This window comes from Arachis hypogaea, chromosome 11 (genome assembly GCF_003086295.3).
Source record: "Arachis hypogaea cultivar Tifrunner chromosome 11, arahy.Tifrunner.gnm2.J5K5, whole genome shotgun sequence".
In the NCBI taxonomy this organism is placed as follows: Eukaryota; Viridiplantae; Streptophyta; class Magnoliopsida; order Fabales; family Fabaceae; genus Arachis; species Arachis hypogaea.
In genome coordinates, this window is record NC_092046.1 from 98,769,255 (window position 1) to 98,789,453 (window position 20,199).

Here is a 20,199-nt window from a genome sequence, read left to right on the forward strand (position 1 = left end):
GGATCGACCTCACTCTTGTGAGTTATTACTACTTGATGCGACCCGGTACACTTGCCGGTGAGTTTGTGTGGAAATCTAATTTTCACCCATTAAGTTTTTGGCGCCGTTGCCGGGGATTGATATAGATCGACAATGATTAAGTGGGTGAGAAGTCTAGATTAAGCATTTTCTTTGTTTTTGGTCCTTTTAATTTTCTGTTTTCTGCGGAAACCAAGGTGTTTGTGTTTTTGCCTCACTAAGAAATTCTTCCCTGAGATATGAATTTTAATTTTCATTGGAGATGTGTTTTACAAAATTCAAATAGAGTTCAACTCATCTGGTGATCAAACAAATTTTATGGGATATTACCCACCATCACTAATTGACTATTCTAATGGTGGCTGGGAATATCACCAAGAAAACACAGATTCTGAGCACTCCAATCAATGGAGACATGCTTCAGAACCACAAGATGAACAAGAGAATCATATGGGATATTACCCACCACCACAATATGAGTCAATTCATTATCCTAATGGTGGTTGGGAGTATCACCAAGAATTAACAGATTCTAGGCAACCCAATCAATGGGGATATGCTCTAGAATCACAAATTGATCAAACAAATCACATGAGATATTGTCCAGAACCACAAAATGATTTATGTCATTATCCTCATGGTGTCTGGGCATATCCACAAGAGTGTGAACAATCAAGTGAAAGGAATCTCCTCCCAGAGCCACAAAGTGAATCATACTGTTATGACACTAACACAAACTATGGCTGGGAAGGGAATTTTAATACTCCATATACTATTCATCCAGAAATATCATCACTTGATCCTGCTTTCAATGAATTCATACAAGATTATCCCCCAATGCCACAAGATGATCCACACTCTGATCAATGCTGCAATGTTTCACATTGTGGATGGGAGGATCAAAATCAGAAAGTATTTGACAGTTCATACTCCACTTATCAAGAGCCATCATAACTTGAGCAAACCTTTAATTCATTTAAGCAAAATTGCCCAACCTCACCTCACAGTTTTTCATTTGAAAATTATTCATCACTTGACTATGCCTCAACACAAAGTTTTCTCAATAATCCATGCAATTCATCTCACCAACAACAACATTCATTTCACTACACAAAAGACTCATTCCACGATCCGTACCAACCACAAAATTCATTTCACAATTCACAAAATTCATTTCATACCCCTCAAAACATCACCACAACACATCCATGCCCATAAAATTACTCTCAACCTTCATCCCTTGAGCTAGCATTTGAACAATACCTACAAATATCCATAGACTCTTGGAAAGAGCAAGAAACCCTCTGCAATAAGATGGGTGGATATTTGGAGGAAGCAAGGAGAAACAAAGAATTGCTAAGCAAGGAAAATGAAGATCAATTTGTGGATGAAAAGGAAGAAGTGGAGAAGGAAGATGAAGAGGCCCCTGTGTCAAGCAAAATTTCAATGAAGAATGAGGTGGAGGAGGCATTTGAACCTGAAACTGCACATCTACAGAAGCCACTTGATATGACAAAGAACCATGAAAACTCACAACCCCCACAAACTTCCCTGAACCAAGGACTCTCAACACTTGAATCTGTGATTGAAAAATATGAAGAGGAGATGAAGAAATCATGGAAGAACAACAAACCTCCTCCATGAAAGTGCTATTAAATCAAATGTTGAGTAAAAAAAAGGAAGTGGAAGAACAAGAAAGTGAGGAAGACAATCAAGGAAGTCCATATTTAAGTGAGGAAGAAAGTTGCATAGAAGAAGGGCTCATTGAACCACCAATTCAAAAGGCTTTTGATGAAGATGATACTCCAACAATCACACAGCAACCATGTCTTGATATCAAAGAAGTGAAGGCAATCAACAATAACACGTAAGAGAGGATTGGGACCAAGCCACAAATGATCATATCCATGAAGAAGAAAAGGCCAACTGCAAACAATCCTACCCCTGATCCAGCAAGCAAGTTCAATCCAGCAAATAACAAAAGGAAGCTTGCTAAGGAGAGACCAAGACAGGGGAGAATAGCTGAATCTTCTCCCCCCTTGAGGTCATTCCTCTTAACTGGAAGAAGAGGAAAAAAGTGAAGAACAACATGTCAAGCTAAAGACACTAAAAGAGCGCTTGTTGGGAGGCAACCCAACTGTAGGTAACATTTCATTTCTTTGCTTTGTTTATTTTCTCTGTCTGCTTTGTTTAAATTTCATTAAATTGGCATATGATTACATTCTAAGTTTGGTGTTGCCCTGCAACAATTTGTTTTTCTGGATGATTGCAGCAAATCAAAAATAAAAGTGTCACACTAAGATTCTAAGTTTGGTGTGGCACTTATTTTCGATGCAATTTATTCAGCAACACCACTTGTCTGCATAATCATAATGCCTCTGCAGTTTTCTCTTTCTTTTGGTTTGATTTTTTTTTATTTTCCTCTTTGCTTTAGTCATTTCTTTATTTTTAATGCTTTCTTTTATTTTGCTCCCTAACTGTTTTTGTTAAATACCTTACTAAGAAATTCTTATTCATGACAGATTCTTCCCTTGGTAATTGCATTTAACATATAACAGTTGCCTTTGTTTTAGTTAAAATAAATTGACATATGGTTGCATTCTAAGTTTGGTGTTGCTATGCAACAAAATTTGCTTCCAATCTTTACTAGATACTTGCATCAATTCCAAGTGAAAGTGTCATACTAAGTTTGGTGTGCCACTTATCTTTTATGCCATGTATCATGCACACCCCACTTGTTTTTGCAATCACAATGTCTCTGTTTCCTGTGCCTTCATTGTTATTTTTCATTTTTCTTGCTTAAACACATGTACTACTAACATTCCATTGTGTAAGACACTCATGATTCATCATAGACCCCATCACCATTGTTCTAATTGTTGCTTGAGAATGAGCAAACACTCTAAGTTGGTATGGGAAAGGGAAGAATGGGAGGAAAATGACAACAATAGTGAAGATGAACTACAAGGTGGTAAAGTTCTTTTTCCTCTTATTTGCTTCCAGTACTTTAAAGAGCATGATTGTCTTTATCTTCTCTGTATGCATGTGTGGTATGAATAAGCATAGCTTAGATTTTGATTTGTAACATCTTGCTGTGACATTATGACTACCAACTTGAATTCTGTGAGTTCAAAAGTAATAAAGTATCATGATCATAAACAAACAAGGAATTAAAGAAGAACTTAGCATGTGCATACAAGTATTGGAAGGCTAGAATGATTAACTATTGCTCAATTGCATTAGATTTTATTTAATTGAAGTTTTCATCTAGGACATTTTATGAAGTTTTTGAAATCATGAAAACCTTGAAGAAGCAAATGAAATTAAGGCAAGAAAAGCAAAAGGGAAAGAATGAGAAAGTTGAAGGCTCTGAGTACCAATGAAAATTTAATTGTTAAGTACTTGTGGTGTTTATGTATCAGGCAAAAAGCTTGAAAAAAACACACTTAGAGTCAAGGTTAGGCTCAAGTGCGAATGCACTCCCTCAAAGCTCAAGGCTCTGAGCATCAATGATTAGAGAGTAAAGAAAAAAAATAAATGAGCTTAAAAGAATTCCTCTAATTAAATGGTTGTGGTGCTTATGTATCAAGTGGTAATACTTGAAAACAAAGCATTTAGAGTCGTAGCTTTGTTATCAACTCATGGGGCAAAGCACCCAAAAGGGAAGCTAATAAGAGAATAAAAAGCTTGTTTCAAGGAAGAAATATAAGGAGAAGATTTCATAAAATGAGCTAGATAGAAGCATCAATCATTTACATTTCTTTTGTGATTGAAGCATGCATAGAAAAATAGCCAACCATGAACATTTAACTTGCTATTCTTCTCACCTCGATTTGTCAAAGTTTATTGCATGATTCTTTTCTTGCTTGGGGACAAGCAAGGTTTAAGTTTGGTGTTGTGATGACATGTCATCATGTCATGTTTTTCTTTGGTTTTTTCATACAAGAAAGTGATGATTAATGCTTAATTATTGAGTAATTTTGTGCTTAAATAGTATATTGCTTTGATCTTTTGATTTTACAAACTTTGTAGGAAATAAGTGGAAAAAGAAGCAAAAAAGCACAAAATAAGCTAAAAAGGAGAAAAGAGGAATTCTGGGGCACATTTTGGAACCTGGACACACTTTGGAGCCTTAAGCCACGCTTTTAAAAGCGTGGCCCATGATTTAAACAAAGAAAAGGCTCTTGGCGCGAAAATGTCACGACGCGCACGCGTCCAAGACGCACACGCGTCGGGCAAGGAATTCTGAAGAACCACGCGTACGCATGCATGACGCGTACGCGTGGAAATGACTGGCGCTCATTTGCAAAGAGAACGCTACCTTCACTAAGCCAGCATTTTCGGGCAAGTTAAAATTTGGAGGCAAGGTTTTGCAATCGACGCGCACGCGTGCTTGACGCGCACGCGTCGAGGGTGCACCTAGAACAAAGCACGCGCACGCGTGGCTGGCGCTGAAGCATGAAATTGGGATTTTGCTACACACGCGCACGCGTACATGACGCGCACGCGTGGGGTAGCGCTCACTAAGCCAACGTAGCGCTCATTAAGAGAACGTTGAAAGGACGCATACGCGTGAGTGACGCGTATGCATCGATGGGCAATGCAAAAGCCCACGCAAGTGTGAAGGATGCGTGCGCGTGGGTGCCCGAATGCTCCGTTCTCTAAATGAACGCTACGCTCTTCTGGAAGCTGCAACTCTGCTCAATTTGTCTGATTCCAAGCCCAATTGAAAATTCAAAGCAAGTAGAGCCCAGTATCATCACTTAAAGGCATAAGAGATAGTTAGAATAGGAATTTCATTTGAATTGTAATTTGTTTTCAATTTTCATTTTGTAAAGCCTATATAAAGGCATCAGTTTCACTTCAAAAGACACACGCACAATAGGAATAGGAGTAGAATAGAGGCTCAGGCTGGAGGATTAGAGACTCCAGATCTCTCTTGGAGGATTAGAGACTCCAGAGAGCTTAACATAGTTGATACTCTTTTATATTTCTGCACTTTTTTACAATTCAACTTATGCAAATTCACTTTCTACATTTCTCTGCTACAATTTCCTTTTCTGCAATTTTACTTTCTGCATCTTTACATTTGAGTTTGCTGTGATTTGAATTTACTTTTCATGCAATTTAGTTCTTCTGCAATTGTTCTGAGTTTCGATCTACTGCTTTCTTTAATTTTCCTGCACACAAGTCATTTTACATTCACTACAATTTACTTTTATTGCTCTTTAAGCTTCTGTCAAATTTACTTCCTGCACTTTATATTTCTGCAATTTACATTCTGCTGCTCAGATTTCATTCAATTAAATACTGTCTGCTTGACTAAACTAATCACTCACTAAAGTTGCTTGATCCATCAATCCCTGTGGGATCGACCTCAGTCTTGTGAGTTATTACTACTTGATGCGACCCGGTACAGTTGCCAGTGAGTTTGTGTGGAAATCTAATTTTCCCTCATCATTTATATTTGTAGGTGTACAAAATTGATGCCAACGTGCTAGACTTTATATTGACTGAAATATGATAAAAGATTCAATAATTATAAATTCAATACGATACAATTTTATGTTAGGAAAAAATTGTGTTTCGTTGAATTTGTAGAATTTATTTTATTGTAAAAGAATCTTAATGACATGTAAGATGTTTTAATTATCTATATGATTATATATTATATAAAGGTTGAGTTAGTGGGATTAGCAAATTAATTGATATATCAATTATTTAATTTAAAATTTTAAAATGAATTTTCTATTTTGTAACCAAAAGAATAAAAAATGTTACAAGAATAAGTAGTATTTTGTAACAAAATATTATGACACAAAAATATAAATTGTTACGAAAAATATTTTAAAAGTAAAAAAGTGTTACCACTTTTGTAACAAATTTCATTTTTTGTATTAAAAAAATTTGTTATAAAACATTATTTTGAATTGTAACACTTCCATTTTTTGTTACAAAAACTTTTTGTAACGGCACATATTGCAACGACCCTTTTTTTTGTTACAAATTCCTTTTATTTTAAAATTTTGATTTTTTGTAACAATTTTTTTTGTTACAAATATTGCTTTTTCTTGTAGTGGGCCCTTGAGCCCGCCGTCGAACCCCTTACTGCTGCTGAGCCGTCGTTGGAAGCAGGACCGCGAAGAGAGCCGTTGAGATGCGGGTTGATGCACATAAACTAGTTATGCTACGATTTAGGAAATTGCACGATCGGCAAAATTCCTTCCGGCAAGTGCACCGGTTATCGTCAAGTAAAAACTCACAATAGAGTGAGGTCGAATCCCACAAGGATTGGTTGAGTGAGCAATTCGGATTAGAAGTGTGTTCTAGTTGAGCGGAATCAAGATTGAGATGAGTATTGCGGAATGTAAAATTGGCGGGAAAAGTAAATGACAAGAAATTGAAATGGCGGAATCTTAAATTGCATGAATTAAAGAGCAGAAACTAAATTGCTGAAATTAAAAGGGAATGGGGGTGATTGCATGAATTGAGTAGCAGAATGTAAAGAGAAAGTGGAAATCAGAAATGGGGAATTCATTGGGTTATAGGAGATATTGAGATCTCCGAATCAAAACATGTTTATCTCTTCCTCAACCAATGCGTTCATTGAATTTTGCTTGGCAATCTTATATGATTGGATCCCAATCCCTTGGCTCACCAATTCTCTCTAAAAACAAACAAATTCCCAATCCCTTGGTTTAAATGTTCATAAGAAGAGATGATGCTCGATCACTGATTATACCACACAGTTTCATGAACCACAATTTGGTAGGATTACATGTCACAATATCCATCCAAACCCCAATCCAATTCACTGTGAGAAAGCTTCTCTAGCATGAATCCTCCATTCCTTTCCCAAGGTTCCGAAGGATTCCAAGTATGGGTAGTTTCTTTCCCAAGACAACTACTCAATGGAATTAGATCGAGAAGCTTTCTAACAAAATTCAAGAGAAAAGATTGAAGAAGAAGATAAACTATTATTGATTCATTGAATTACAATAGAGCTCCCTAACCCAATGAAAGGGGGTTTAGTGAGTCATAGCTCTGAATTCAATTACAAGATATGAAAACTAGCTAAAAGTGAAGGTCCCCCTCCTCTCTAACTTAAATTCTATCCTATTTATACACTTTCTATATTGAGCTTCTGTTGTGTTTCTTGGGCTTTGAGGCCTCTCCCTGCTTTCCTTTTGCCTTGGGTTTATGATCCATAATCTTGATGAGGCTGCTGGTCCAAATTCTGTAACATTCATTGAGCCAACTTAGTGATAATCAAATAATGGCACATGACTCAATAAATTGAAATTTCAGACTCATCAATCCTTCAGGCCCAATCCCATAAACCATGATATTCAATTGGGTTACATACCAGAATAAGTTTAAGTTAATGTTTGTGCTCAAATACTAACTTAAACCACAATATCTTTGGTCCAGAAACCTTTTCCAAGAGTGGCGTTTAAGTTGCAGTTTAAGCTTAAACTGCATCTTAAACGCCAGACACTTCCAGTGAGGCCTTTTGTAGAAGCACATTTAAGCTTTAGTTTAAGGTTAAACTGAAGCTTAAACGTGGAAATGGAAGAAGGCAGCCCTGGAGAGTCATGTAGTCGAACACGTTTAAGCTCCAGTTTGAGGTCAAACTGAAGCTTAAACGTGGATATAGGAAGGGCAGCCCTGGAGGTCGAACACGTTTAACCTCCAGTTTAAGGTCAAACTGGAGGTTAAACGTGGAAATGGAAGGAGGCATCCTGGAGGTCGAACACGTTTAACCTCCAGTTTAAGGTTAAACTGGAGGTTAAACGTGGAAGCTTAGAAAGGTAGCCCTGGAGGTGTCGAACACGTTTAAGCTCCAGTTTGAGGTCAAACTGGAGCTTAAACGTGGAAATGGAGAGAGCAACCCTGGAGGAGAAAACTTGGTCGAACACGTTTAAGCTCCAGTTTGAGGTCAAACTGGAGCTTAAACGTGGAAATGGCTCCCTGGTGCTTTTCCCATTCTGGCGTTTAACCTCCAGTTTGAGGTCAAACTGGAGGTTAAACGTGGAACTCCTTCCTGAGTGGCATTATCATTCTGGCGTTTAACCTCCAGTTTGAGGTCAAACTGGAGGTTAAACGTGGAATGCTTCTTTGGTGAGACTTTTCATTCTGGCGTTTAACCTCCAGTTTGAGGTCAAACTGGAGGTTAAACTTCAATTCCAGCATTTCTTAGCCTTCATGATTCTGGCGTTTAAGCTCCAGTTTAGGCTTAAACTGGAACTTAAACTCCACATGTGATATTCAAGCTTCCTTTATTGATTTTGTTGCTTCCTTGCCTAGCCTCTTCTTTCCTGAAATCATCCAAACAATTGCATCAAAGTCTTGCAAAATTTCATGAGAAATCTTCCATTCATAGCATTCAAGTAATATAACTAAAACTCATGGATATTGCATCAAAATCATATTGTTTGGATGGTTCATTGCTTTGTTATTCTTTTAACCATTCTTGGTTACTTTAAGCTCAAGAAAGTGCATAAAACCACTAAAACTAACAGAAAAATACTAGTGAAACTAGCCTAAGATGCCTTGGCATCACAACACCAAACTTAATACTTGCTTGTCCCTAAGCAAGTCCTGAGTTATTTGAGAAGAAAGTATGAAACAGAAAGCAATTACATTGGCTATATTAGCAGGCATTTGAAGTTCATCAGAAGGGTTTTATGCAGAAAGTTGCAGCATCACTTTTTCATACTTATCAGGTAAGATTATCACTTTTTCATTGCATCCATCAAATACTGCTATGGCCTCTTGTTATTCTTATGTCCTTGGCACCTTTCTCTTCTTTGTTTTTCTTTTCTTTTTCTTAGAGCTTCTTTTGCTCCTTGTTTGCTTAGTGTCATGTGTTGCACATGCCTTTGGCATTTTCTTTTTCTTATCAGTGCACTACACATATCCACTTTAGGCACTTTAGTTCACATTTCTTCTTGAGACATTGGTGCCCAGCACCTCTTTGTGTGACTAAATGTTTTGTATTTAGGTTGCTCTTGATAATGGACTTTTGGTTGATAATCCCGGGTTAGTTAACCCAAGTTACCAAGTGTTGAAACACTCCTCAGAACCTATTCATCCAAGCATATCCTTAATACATACACACCACAGGCATTTGTCTCAGAAGTTCAAACCATTGGTACCTAGCTTATTTTCTCAATTTTTTTTTGCTTTTTGTTTGCCCTTTTTCAGTGGCTTTTTCTTCTTCTTTTTCTTTCTTTTTTTATGGCCAAAGACATTTATTCATCAAGATCCATAGACAGTTTTCAATTTCTACATAAAAAAAATGATAATTCTACACTCTATGTCCAGTGATCTGACTTAAACAATCAAGCATGCATACCACCACTTAATTCTACTTGAATTGTCACTAATTGAGCCAAGTTACTTTTGTTCAAACTTTTCTTTTATTTTTAGAAACAGAACAAGCATGGCAAGCACTTGTTTAAGAGGGTGAAGTTATATCCAAACATCTAGGTATTCACTTTATTCAAAGCACTAAACAGACAAATATACTAACAACTTCCCATTCCAGAAAGATTCAACATTTACAGTCTAAACCAGAACAAGCATGCTTTTGTTTGCCCTTTTTAAAGAATTATCAAGGAACAATACCACCTTGTGAAATTTCTTGATTTCTCTTTGTTGCCAGGAAACAATTTGATTTCTCCTTCTTCTCCTAATTGTTGCTTCATGCTTTAAGATCCTTGTTTCCTTTCCTGCAAAGAGTGATGAAGTTGCTTGCTTCTCAAGCACTTGAGTGGTTAGCTCAACTATGTGTGGGTAAGTATCCGAGTTTTGGTGTGCGAACACCAAACTTAGACTCCCCCTTACTTCTCTATTCTTTGAGTCCTTGAGTTCTCTTTGGAATGAAGTTGCTGCTAAGGGTTCTAAGCATTTCTGTGACTGCTTAGAATGGTTGTTCCTTTCATATAATTCAAAGGTTGTTGTGTTCAGTTGATCTTTATGGTGGAATACCAAACTTAGAGTCACACATTCCCCTTTGAATTATTGATTTACGAATTCATTGTTTGGTGTGAAACACCAAACTTATTTCTTTGCAATGCACAGAAACTACTTCACCCCTTTTTATTGAAACAAATAAAAGAAACAGCAAAAGGGTATTACCTCAGGTTGGGTTGCCTCCCAACAAGCGCTTCTTTAACGTCATTAGCTTGACGGTTGTCCCTTGTTAGGGTGGATTGTAGTGCTTGACGTCTTCTCCTCTCACTATGAAAACGTCCCCACTTGATTCATTCATGACCTCTAAATGTTCCATAGAAAGAACTTTCCTGATTGTGAACACTTGAGGGAGCTGGGAAGGAATGGTTTTGAGGCCAGGTGGGATTGGCAGATAATGACTTGATATCACGTTATCTCCCGGAGAGAAACCTTCAGTGGGAATTTTCTTGTTTCTCCACCCTCTTGGCAATCTCCCTATCACTCTTCCCTTTCTCTTGAGGATTTCTTCATTGACCTTTATGTCAGGAGGATCCTTCTGATCTGTTTCCACTGATTCTTGTGGCTTTAACTCTTGCAACTCTTGTTTGCCTTCCAAGGACTGTTTTAGAGTTTCAGCTGCTGGATTACTTTCCTCCAAACACAGATGGCTACTATCATCCTTAGGCTTTTCAGGTTCTGGTTCAGGCTCAGATGCAGGTTTGAAAACTTTGAAAACGAGCTGTTCATCATGTATTCTCAGAATTAGCTCTCCTTGTTCTACATCTATGAGCGCTCTAGTAGTGGCTAGAAATGGTCTGCCCAGAATGATAGGGTGTAAGTAGCTTTCCTCCATGTCCACAATGACAAAGTCTGTGGGGAAGTAATAATCCCCCACTTTCACCAGCACATTTTCAACTACCCCTTCAGCTTGCTTCTGAGTTTTGTCAGCCAGTTGTATGATTACATCAGTGGATTTCACCTCATTCAGTTGTAGCCTCTTCATAAGAGTTAGAGGCATCACATTTATGCTAGCTCCTAGATCACAGAATCCTCTGTCAATTTTTGTTTCCCCTATGATGCAAGGGATATGAAAACTTCCTGGGTCCGTTTTCTTAGATAGTGTGTCCTTCTTGATGAGAGCACTGCATTCTTTGTTCATTGTTACCGTTTGTCCTCCCTTCAAAACTCTCTTCTTGCTTAACAATTCCTTTAAATACTTGATGTGTGTAGGCATTTGATGGAGAATCTCAAGAAAGGGAAAATTGACATGGAGAGAGTTAAATGTCTCTAAAAACCTTGAATAGGTTTTCCCTTTTTCACCTCCTCCTAACCTCTGAGGAAATGGTGCTTTTGGTTGGTATATTTCCAGCATGCCTTTTTGCAGTTCCTTGGCTTGCTCAGTTCCACTTTCCTGCTTAACTTCTTCCACTCCTTCCTTCAAGATTTCTGGCTCCTGCTCTGAGGGCCTGATTCCTTCTTCTTCTGAAACTTCCTTCAATATAGTGATGGCCTTGCATTCTTCCCATCTCACTCTCTTTTGTTCCCCTTTAGGATTCTTTTCTGTGTCACTAGGGAACACTGCAGTTGATTTGACGGCCTGTTGAGATAGCTCTCCTACTTGCGACTCCATCCTCTTGAGTTTTTCACCATGGTTTCTTAAGGTAGCTCTCACATCATCTCTGAAGCTTTTCAATTCGGTTATGTCTTGACTCATGGTTGCCATCATTCCTTCTATCCGGTTTAATTGATCTTGAAATTGTTGGTTCGGATTAAGTTGGGTAAGTTGATTATTTTGGCCATGATATGATGGTTGGGGGTAAGTGTTTTGTGTGGCTTGGTATGATCTTTGGTTGGAGTTTTGGTATGTGGAATTGTTATGTTGGTTGTGGTTGTAAGGTTTGTGGTTTTGTGGTTGGGTTTGTTGGTTCCCCCACCCAAAGTTTGGGTGGTTTCTCCAGCCTGGGTTGTAAGTGTTGGAATGTGGATCATATGATTGCTTTTGTTGGTTTCCCACATAGTTGGCCTCTTCCCAATCACCTCCTTCAATGCTTACTTCCTCTTGATCCTGTGTGTGTATTGCAGCCACTTGCTTTGTTTCTAATTGCCTGGTAAGCTCTGCTAGTTGCTTGGCAAACACCTTGTTTTGGGCTAGAATTGTATCAACATGGTTCAGCTCCATGACTCCCTTAGTGTTGTGCCTTTCTGATGCATAGTAGTACTCATTCTCAGCCACTGTCTCAATCACTTCAATGGCCTCTTCCACAGTCTTTTTCCTGTTCAATGAACCTCCTGATGAATGGTCTACAGCCTTCCTTGATTCATAAGAGAGTCCATCATAGAAAATATGCAATTGCACCCAATCATGGAACATGTCTGGTGGGCATTTCCTTGTCAAGTCCTTGAATCTCTCCCATGCCTCGTAGAGAGTTTCACCATCTTGTTGTCTAAAAGTTTGAACCTCAGATCGAAGCCTATTGACCTTTTGTGGGGGGTAGAAACGTGCCAGAAACTTGCTTTCCACCTCATCCCATGTTGTTAGACTCCCCCTTGGGAATGATTCCAGCCACTTAGCTGCTTTGTCCCTAAGTGAAAATGGGAACAAAAGCAGTTTATAGGCATCTTCCTGGACTCCATTGGACTTCACAGTGTCACAAATTCTCAGGAATTTTGTGAGATGTTGGTTGGGATCTTCATTAGCACTTCCACCAAATGAACAATGATTCTCCACAAGTGATATTAGCTGTGGTTTGAGTTCAAAGTTGTTGGCCTGAATGGGTGGTTTCTGGATGCTGCTACCACAATTCCCAGAGGTTGGGTTTATGTATGAACTAAGAACCCTCCTCTCAGGAATGGCATTGTTTCCATCAGCTCTCTCATGGTTGTGAACTTCTCTATCCATGTTGAGATCTAAAGCTTCCTCAAAATTGTCCTCAGATTCTCCTTCAGATTCCTCTTCTCCCACTACTCTCTTCCCTCTTGCTTCCCTTCTCAGTCTATGAAGGGTCCTCTCTGGTTCGGTATATGGAGGAGTTGATGTCTCTCCTCTCCTACCTGTCATACAAGAACACAGCACAGGCACAAACAAGTGAAATACTCTTGGTTAATGGAAGAGTATGGTTAGAGCAATTGAGGAATTAATTCAAACAGTTAGTGAGTCAGTGAGTTAGTTGCTTGAATTTAAAGGCATAAAGAAAGAAAGCATGTAACCGAGTGCAGAAATTAAAATTCAACAAGTAACTTGAACAGAATTAACAAAGCAAGAGAAATTGCTCAATCTAGTTAGCTTCCAATTGGAGAATTGTCAATCGAAAACCAATCCCCGGCAACGGCGCCATAAACTTGATGCACATAAACTAGTTATGCTACGATTTAGGAAATTGCACGATCGGCAAAATTCCTTCCGGCAAGTGCACCGGTTATCGTCAAGTAAAAACTCACAATAGAGTGAGGTCGAATCCCACAAGGATTGGTTGAGTGAGCAATTCGGATTAGAAGTGTGTTCTAGTTGAGCGGAATCAAGATTGAGATGAGTATTGCGGAATGTAAAATTGGCGGGAAAAGTAAATGACAAGAAATTGAAATGGCGGAATCTTAAATTGCATGAATTAAAGAGCAGAAACTAAATTGCTGAAATTAAAAGGGAATGGGGGTGATTGCATGAATTGAGTAGCAGAATGTAAAGAGAAAGTGGAAATCAGAAATGGGGAATTCATTGGGTTATAGGAGATATTGAGATCTCCGAATCAAAACATGTTTATCTCTTCCTCAACCAATGCGTTCATTGAATTTTGCTTGGCAATCTTATATGATTGGATCCCAATCCCTTGGCTCACCAATTCTCTCTAAAAACAAACAAATTCCCAATCCCTTGGTTTAAATGTTCATAAGAAGAGATGATGCTCGATCACTGATTATACCACACAGTTTCATGAACCACAATTTGGTAGGATTACATGTCACAATATCCATCCAAACCCCAATCCAATTCACTGTGAGAAAGCTTCTCTAGCATGAATCCTCCATTCCTTTCCCAAGGTTCCGAAGGATTCCAAGTATGGGTAGTTTCTTTCCCAAGACAACTACTCAATGGAATTAGATCGAGAAGCTTTCTAACAAAATTCAAGAGAAAAGATTGAAGAAGAAGATAAACTATTATTGATTCATTGAATTACAATAGAGCTCCCTAACCCAATGAAAGGGGGTTTAGTGAGTCATAGCTCTGAATTCAATTACAAGATATGAAAACTAGCTAAAAGTGAAGGTCCCCCTCCTCTCTAACTTAAATTCTATCCTATTTATACACTTTCTATATTGAGCTTCTGTTGTGTTTCTTGGGCTTTGAGGCCTCTCCCTGCTTTCCTTTTGCCTTGGGTTTATGATCCATAATCTTGATGAGGCTGCTGGTCCAAATTCTGTAACATTCATTGAGCCAACTTAGTGATAATCAAATAATGGCACATGACTCAATAAATTGAAATTTCAGACTCATCAATCCTTCAGGCCCAATCCCATAAACCATGATATTCAATTGGGTTTCATACCAGAATAAGTTTAAGTTAATGTTTGTGCTCAAATACTAACTTAAACCACAATATCTTTGGTCCAGAAACCTTTTCCAAGAGTGGCGTTTAAGTTGTAGTTTAAGCTTAAACTGCAGCTTAAACACCAGACACTTCCAGTGAGGCCTTTTTTAGAAGCACGTTTAAGCTTTAGTTTAAGGTTAAACTGAAGCTTAAACGTGGAAATGGAAGAAGGCAGCCCTGGAGAGTCATGTAGTCGAACACGTTTAAGCTCCAGTTTGAGGTCAAACTGAAGCTTAAACGTGGATATAGGAAGGGCAGCCCTGGAGGTCGAACACGTTTAACCTCCAGTTTAAGGTCAAACTGGAGGTTAAACGTGGAAATGGAAGGAGGCATCCTGGAGGTCGAACACGTTTAACCTCCAGTTTAAGGTTAAACTGGAGGTTAAACGTGGAAGCTTAGAAAGGTAGCCCTGGAGGTGTCGAACACGTTTAAGCTCCAGTTTGAGGTCAAACTGGAGCTTAAACGTGGAAATGGAGAGAGCAACCCTGGAGGAGAAAACTTGGTCGAACACGTTTAAGCTCCAGTTTGAGGTCAAACTGGAGCTTAAACGTGGAAATGGCTCCCTGGTGCTTTTCCCATTCTGGCGTTTAACCTCCAGTTTGAGGTCAAACTGGAGGTTAAACGTGGAACTCCTTCCTGAGTGGCATTATCATTCTAGCGTTTAACCTCCAGTTTGAGGTCAAACTGGAGGTTAAACGTGGAATGCTTCTTTGGTGAGACTTTTCATTCTGGCGTTTAACCTCCAGTTTGAGGTCAAACTGGAGGTTAAACTTCAATTCCAGCATTTCTTAGCCTTCATGATTCTGGCGTTTAAGCTCCAGTTTAGGCTTAAACTGGAACTTAAACTCCACATGTGATATTCAAGCTTCCTTTATTGATTTTGTTGCTTCCTTGCCTAGCCTCTTCTTTCCTGAAATCATCCAAACAATTGCATCAAAGTCTTGCAAAATTTCATGAGAAATCTTCCATTCATAGCATTCAAGTAATATAACTAAAACTCATGGATATTGCATCAAAATCATATTGTTTGGATGGTTCATTGCTTTGTTATTCTTTTAACCATTCTTGGTTACTTTAAGCTCAAGAAAGTGCATAAAACCACTAAAACTAACAGAAAAATACTAGTGAAACTAGCCTAAGATGCCTTGGCATCACGGGTGAGAGACACGGGGTGATGAGCGGATATTTTATACGCTTTTTGGCATCATTTTCATATAGTTTTTAGCATGTTTTGTTTAATTTTTATTAAGTTTTCATAGGATTTAGTGTAAAATTCACATTTTTGGATTCTACTTTGTGTTTTTATGTTTTTTACAATTTCAGATTTTTTTTGGCTGAAATTGAGGAGCTGGAGCAAAAGTCTGATTCAGAGGCAGAGAAAGCACTGCAGATGCTATCTGGATATGATCTCCTTGGACTCGGAAGAGCTTTTATGGAGTTGCAGAAGTCCAAATGGAGCGTTCTCAATGACTATAGAAAGCGGACTTCTAGAGCTTTCCAGAAATGTATAATAGTCCATACTTTGCTTCAGAATTGAAGGCCCAAAACTGGCGTCCAACGCTAGCCTCCTGCCCCAGTCTAGGCGTCCAGCGCCCAAAGGAGGAGACCAGCATCCAAACGCCCGAAGAGGACCCCTTAGCCAGTGTTCAATGCCGTAGAGGCCTCCTAGCACGTGGATCTCATCAAAGCTTAGCCCAAACACTCACCAAGTGGGCCCCAGAAGTGGATTTTAGCACTAAAAGACTATTTTACTCTTTCTTATGTAATTCTTAGTCATTAGTTTAGTATTTAAAGAACTTTTACCTCTCATTAGGGGGGATCTGCCATATTTCATTTTACACATTGTGTTTCCTATCAGTATGAGTTTTTAAACCTCCTAGGTTGAGGGGAGGAGCCCTGCTGAGTTCTATGAATTAATAAAAGTATTACTGTTTCTCTTCAATCCGTGTTTGATTCAATTCTTAGATGTATCTTTGTTCTTTAACTTGATGAATGGAATGACCTGTGACAATCATCTCCGTTCTTCATACTAAAACCGCGTGCCTGACAACCACCCGTGTTCTTCTTGGGTTCGTGTGAATACGTGATTGGAAAGCATCGAACCACTAGTTTGATTATACATCTCTTGGTTTTCAAAGAATTTTAAGTTTGGTATCCCTTGTTTGGCTTTATTGGCTTGAATTTATCGAATTGTGTTCTTAGTGTTCATCTTAACCTTCAAGTTGTTCTTGTGTTTTCTTTTTGTTTTGATCTTAAAATCTCTAAGTTTGATATCTTTTGGTGTTTTCCTTGGAAATTTTCAAAAATTGTGTCTTTAGTTTCCAAAATTTTTAAATTTGGTGTCTTTTGCATGTTCTTGTGTTCTTTAAATTCTTTGAGTTTTGTTATTGGTGTTCTTCTTGATCTTCAAAGTGTTCTTGTTTTTCTTCTTGTTTTGATCTTAAAATTTTTAAGTTTGGTGTCTCTTTGTGTTTTTCTCTTTCTTCATTAAATTCAAAAATAAAAAATATCTTTTATATCTTTATTTTAATTAAAATTTCAAAAATTACAATAAAAATTCAGATTTTAATTTCAAAATTTGTATCTTATCTTATCTTAGTTTCAAATTTCAAAATTCAAATCTTTTCAAAATCAAATCTTTTAAAAAATTATATCTTTTTCAAAATCTTATCTTTTTATCTTTCTTTAAAATTCAAAAATCTTATCTTATCTTATTTCAAATTTTAAAATTTAAAATTCAATGTCAAAATTCAAATTTTAAATTTCAAATTTCAAAATAAAACTTTTCAAAAATCAAATCTTTTTCAAATCTTTATCTTATCTTGTTTCAAATTTCAAATTCAAAATTTAAAATTTCAAAATTTAATTTCTAAAAAATTCAAATTTTAAATTCAAATATTTTTAATTTTAAAACTTATCTTTTCTTAACTTCCTTATTTTATCTTTCTTACCTAACTTATCTTATCTTTTCTATCTTATCTTCTTTTAAATTTTAAAAATTAAATCTTTTTCAAATCTTTTATATTCTTATCTTATCTTGTTGACTTTTTTAAATATTTTCAAAATAAAATCTTTTCTAATCTTTTATCTCATCTTGTTTTCAAATCTTTCTTAATTAGTTAGTTATTTTCTCGTTGTAAGGTATAGTTTCTAAACCAACAATAATTCTTTCATACAAAATATTTTTTGTCACAAGTAACAAACCCCTAAATTTATAAACCGAAGTATTGAACCTCAGGTCGTTCTCCCTAGGAATTGCAACAAAGTGTTCTTGTTATTGGTTATGGTTTGTTTTGGGATTTTTGAGATAGGAGACAAGAAATGTAAAATGCAATGAAAGTAAACTAGCAACTATGAAAAGCTCTTGGCAAGGAATGAGAATTAGAAGTCCTATCCTAGTTATCCTCCTCAATTGAGACCACAATTATATATTGCTACCACTTAGTTAACCTCTAATCATGGAGGAAAGTCAAGTGGATGAATTAACTTGATTCCACAAGTCCTAGCCAACTCCCAAGGGAAAGACTAGCTTTAGTGGTATCCAAATCAATTAGCAACTTCTAATTATCGATCAACAAAGGAATTAGATAACTCAAGCGTCACTAATTACTCTACCTAGGCCAAGAGGGATAAAATACTATACTAAAATCCAACCAAGCATTTCATCAAACACTTGGGAGGCATAAAAGAAAAGCATAGTAAATTGATAACAAGAATAGAATCTAACAACAATTGAATGTAAGAAATCAATAACAACAATCAAAGAAAACAAGATCTACATGAATTACCTCAAATTGCATTAAAAGAAAATAGAAGGAACAAAAGTAGATCTACAAACAAAGTAGAAGGGATTATAACAAACAATAGAGAATGATGAATGTAACAACAAGGAATTAAGAAGAAGAAGTAGAAGAGAGCATGAATTAAAACCTAGATCTAAGAACTAAACCTAATCCTAATCCTAATTCTAGAGAGAAGTGAGAGCTTCTCTCTCTAAAACTAAAACTAAGCTAGCCTAATGTGTGTGTATGAATCTATGATGCCTTCCCCTTCATTCCTTGGTCTTTTTAGCCTTTTTCCTGCCAAAATCTCAACTCTAAATGGGGTTGGAAACCCTCCAAAATCGCCAGACACGTGTTCTATTAAAAAAAAAAATCATATATCAGCACCGACGTGTACGCGCACAGCACGCGTACGCGTCCATGGGTGACTTCGTAAGGTGCGCGTAAGCGCCTGGTGTGCGCACGCATCCATGGGCGAGTTCAATTCTTTGGCTTTTCATGATCTTTTCCACTTGCATGCTTCCCTCTTTGCTCCCTTGATCCACTCCTAGTATTTTTCAATTCTGAAATCACTAACAACCACATCAAGGTATCTAGTAGAATCAAAAGGGAAATAAAAACTCATCAAATTATAGGTCTAAAAGCATGTTTTCACATTTAAGCATAATTGAGGGATCAATCACAAAAATCATGCTATTTCATTGAATAAATGTGAGAAAATGTTATCAAAATGCTCTAAATTCAACACAAGATAAACCCTACGAAGGGGGTTTATCAGAGACACCAAGGTCACTATGAGTCTGAAGTGGAATGTGCAGACCATGAGACTTCTGGACCCTGACACAGATCTTACTTCTGATTTCCGTGGAGGAGGTATCAATGCACCCTCTATCAGAGCAAGTAACTTTGAGATCAACCTACAACTGATCACCCTAGTGTTGCAGAAGTTCCAATTTTACGGACATCCACAGGAAGACCCCAGTAGATTTATCTCTGACTTCCTACAGTTCTGTGACAATGCGGAGACCAATGGAATAGACGCTGAATTCCACAAGATAAAACTATTCCCATTTGCTCTTAGAGATCGAGCAAAAGATTGGTGGTATATTATACCCAAAGGAAGTTTGAACACCTGGGATACGGTTGTTAACAAATTCCTGAACAGGTTCTCTCCCTGAGAGATTGGCTAAGTTTGCAACAGATGTTCAGACCCCAGTCAAGATAGAAGTTCTAGACATAGAGACTGTAGCTGCACCCCCTGCTGAGGTTTATAATGCTCCTAGTAATATTAGTGGTAACTACCCTCAGGGAGTCATTCACACCCACTACCAGTGGACACCTGAGCAGGGTAATATTACTCTTACTGAGTTGTTTGAGGAAGTGCATCCCTATAGGACCCTCACAGAAAGCTTGATGCTCTCTGGAAAGGAGGCCTTAAAAGAAGGTGAGATAGTAGTTTTCACCATGGAGCTACTGAGGGATTGAAGGCAATCAAGGACCAGGAGGATCGTGAGAATACCAGTGAGCACACCCCTACAGAGGAGAAGGAACCTCCAGTTGATTCTTCTCTAAGCGTGAAAGGGGAGCCTGTGACTCCCACAGAGCACGCCCTTGCAGAGGTGAAAGATCCTCAAGAGCCATCTTTCCTTGGCGTGCAGAAAGAACCAGCAGATGAGCAGTTGGCTCATTTTCCAGCAGCGCTTAAGGAGCTGCAAGTCAATATCTTTGTTGCAAAGGTATTGAAAAAAAGACCCCTATACGGCCTATCTAAAATACATTCTTTTTGAAAAGAAGGACCTTGATGTGTGGAAAACGATCCAACACAAAACTCACCGGCAAGTGTACCGGGTCGCATCAAG

The 20,199-nt window shown here is 37.8% G+C and overlaps 1 non-coding gene across 1 annotated transcript; it reads left to right on the top strand.

The window, feature by feature from the left end:
- The first annotated feature begins 12,344 nt into the window (after window positions 1-12,344).
- Window positions 12,345-12,448, top strand: LOC112725066 (small nucleolar RNA R71). The gene has a single exon (XR_003164196.1). It is a non-coding gene; the product is annotated as a small nucleolar RNA R71 (small nucleolar RNA).
- The last annotated feature ends 7,751 nt before the right edge of the window (window positions 12,449-20,199 follow it).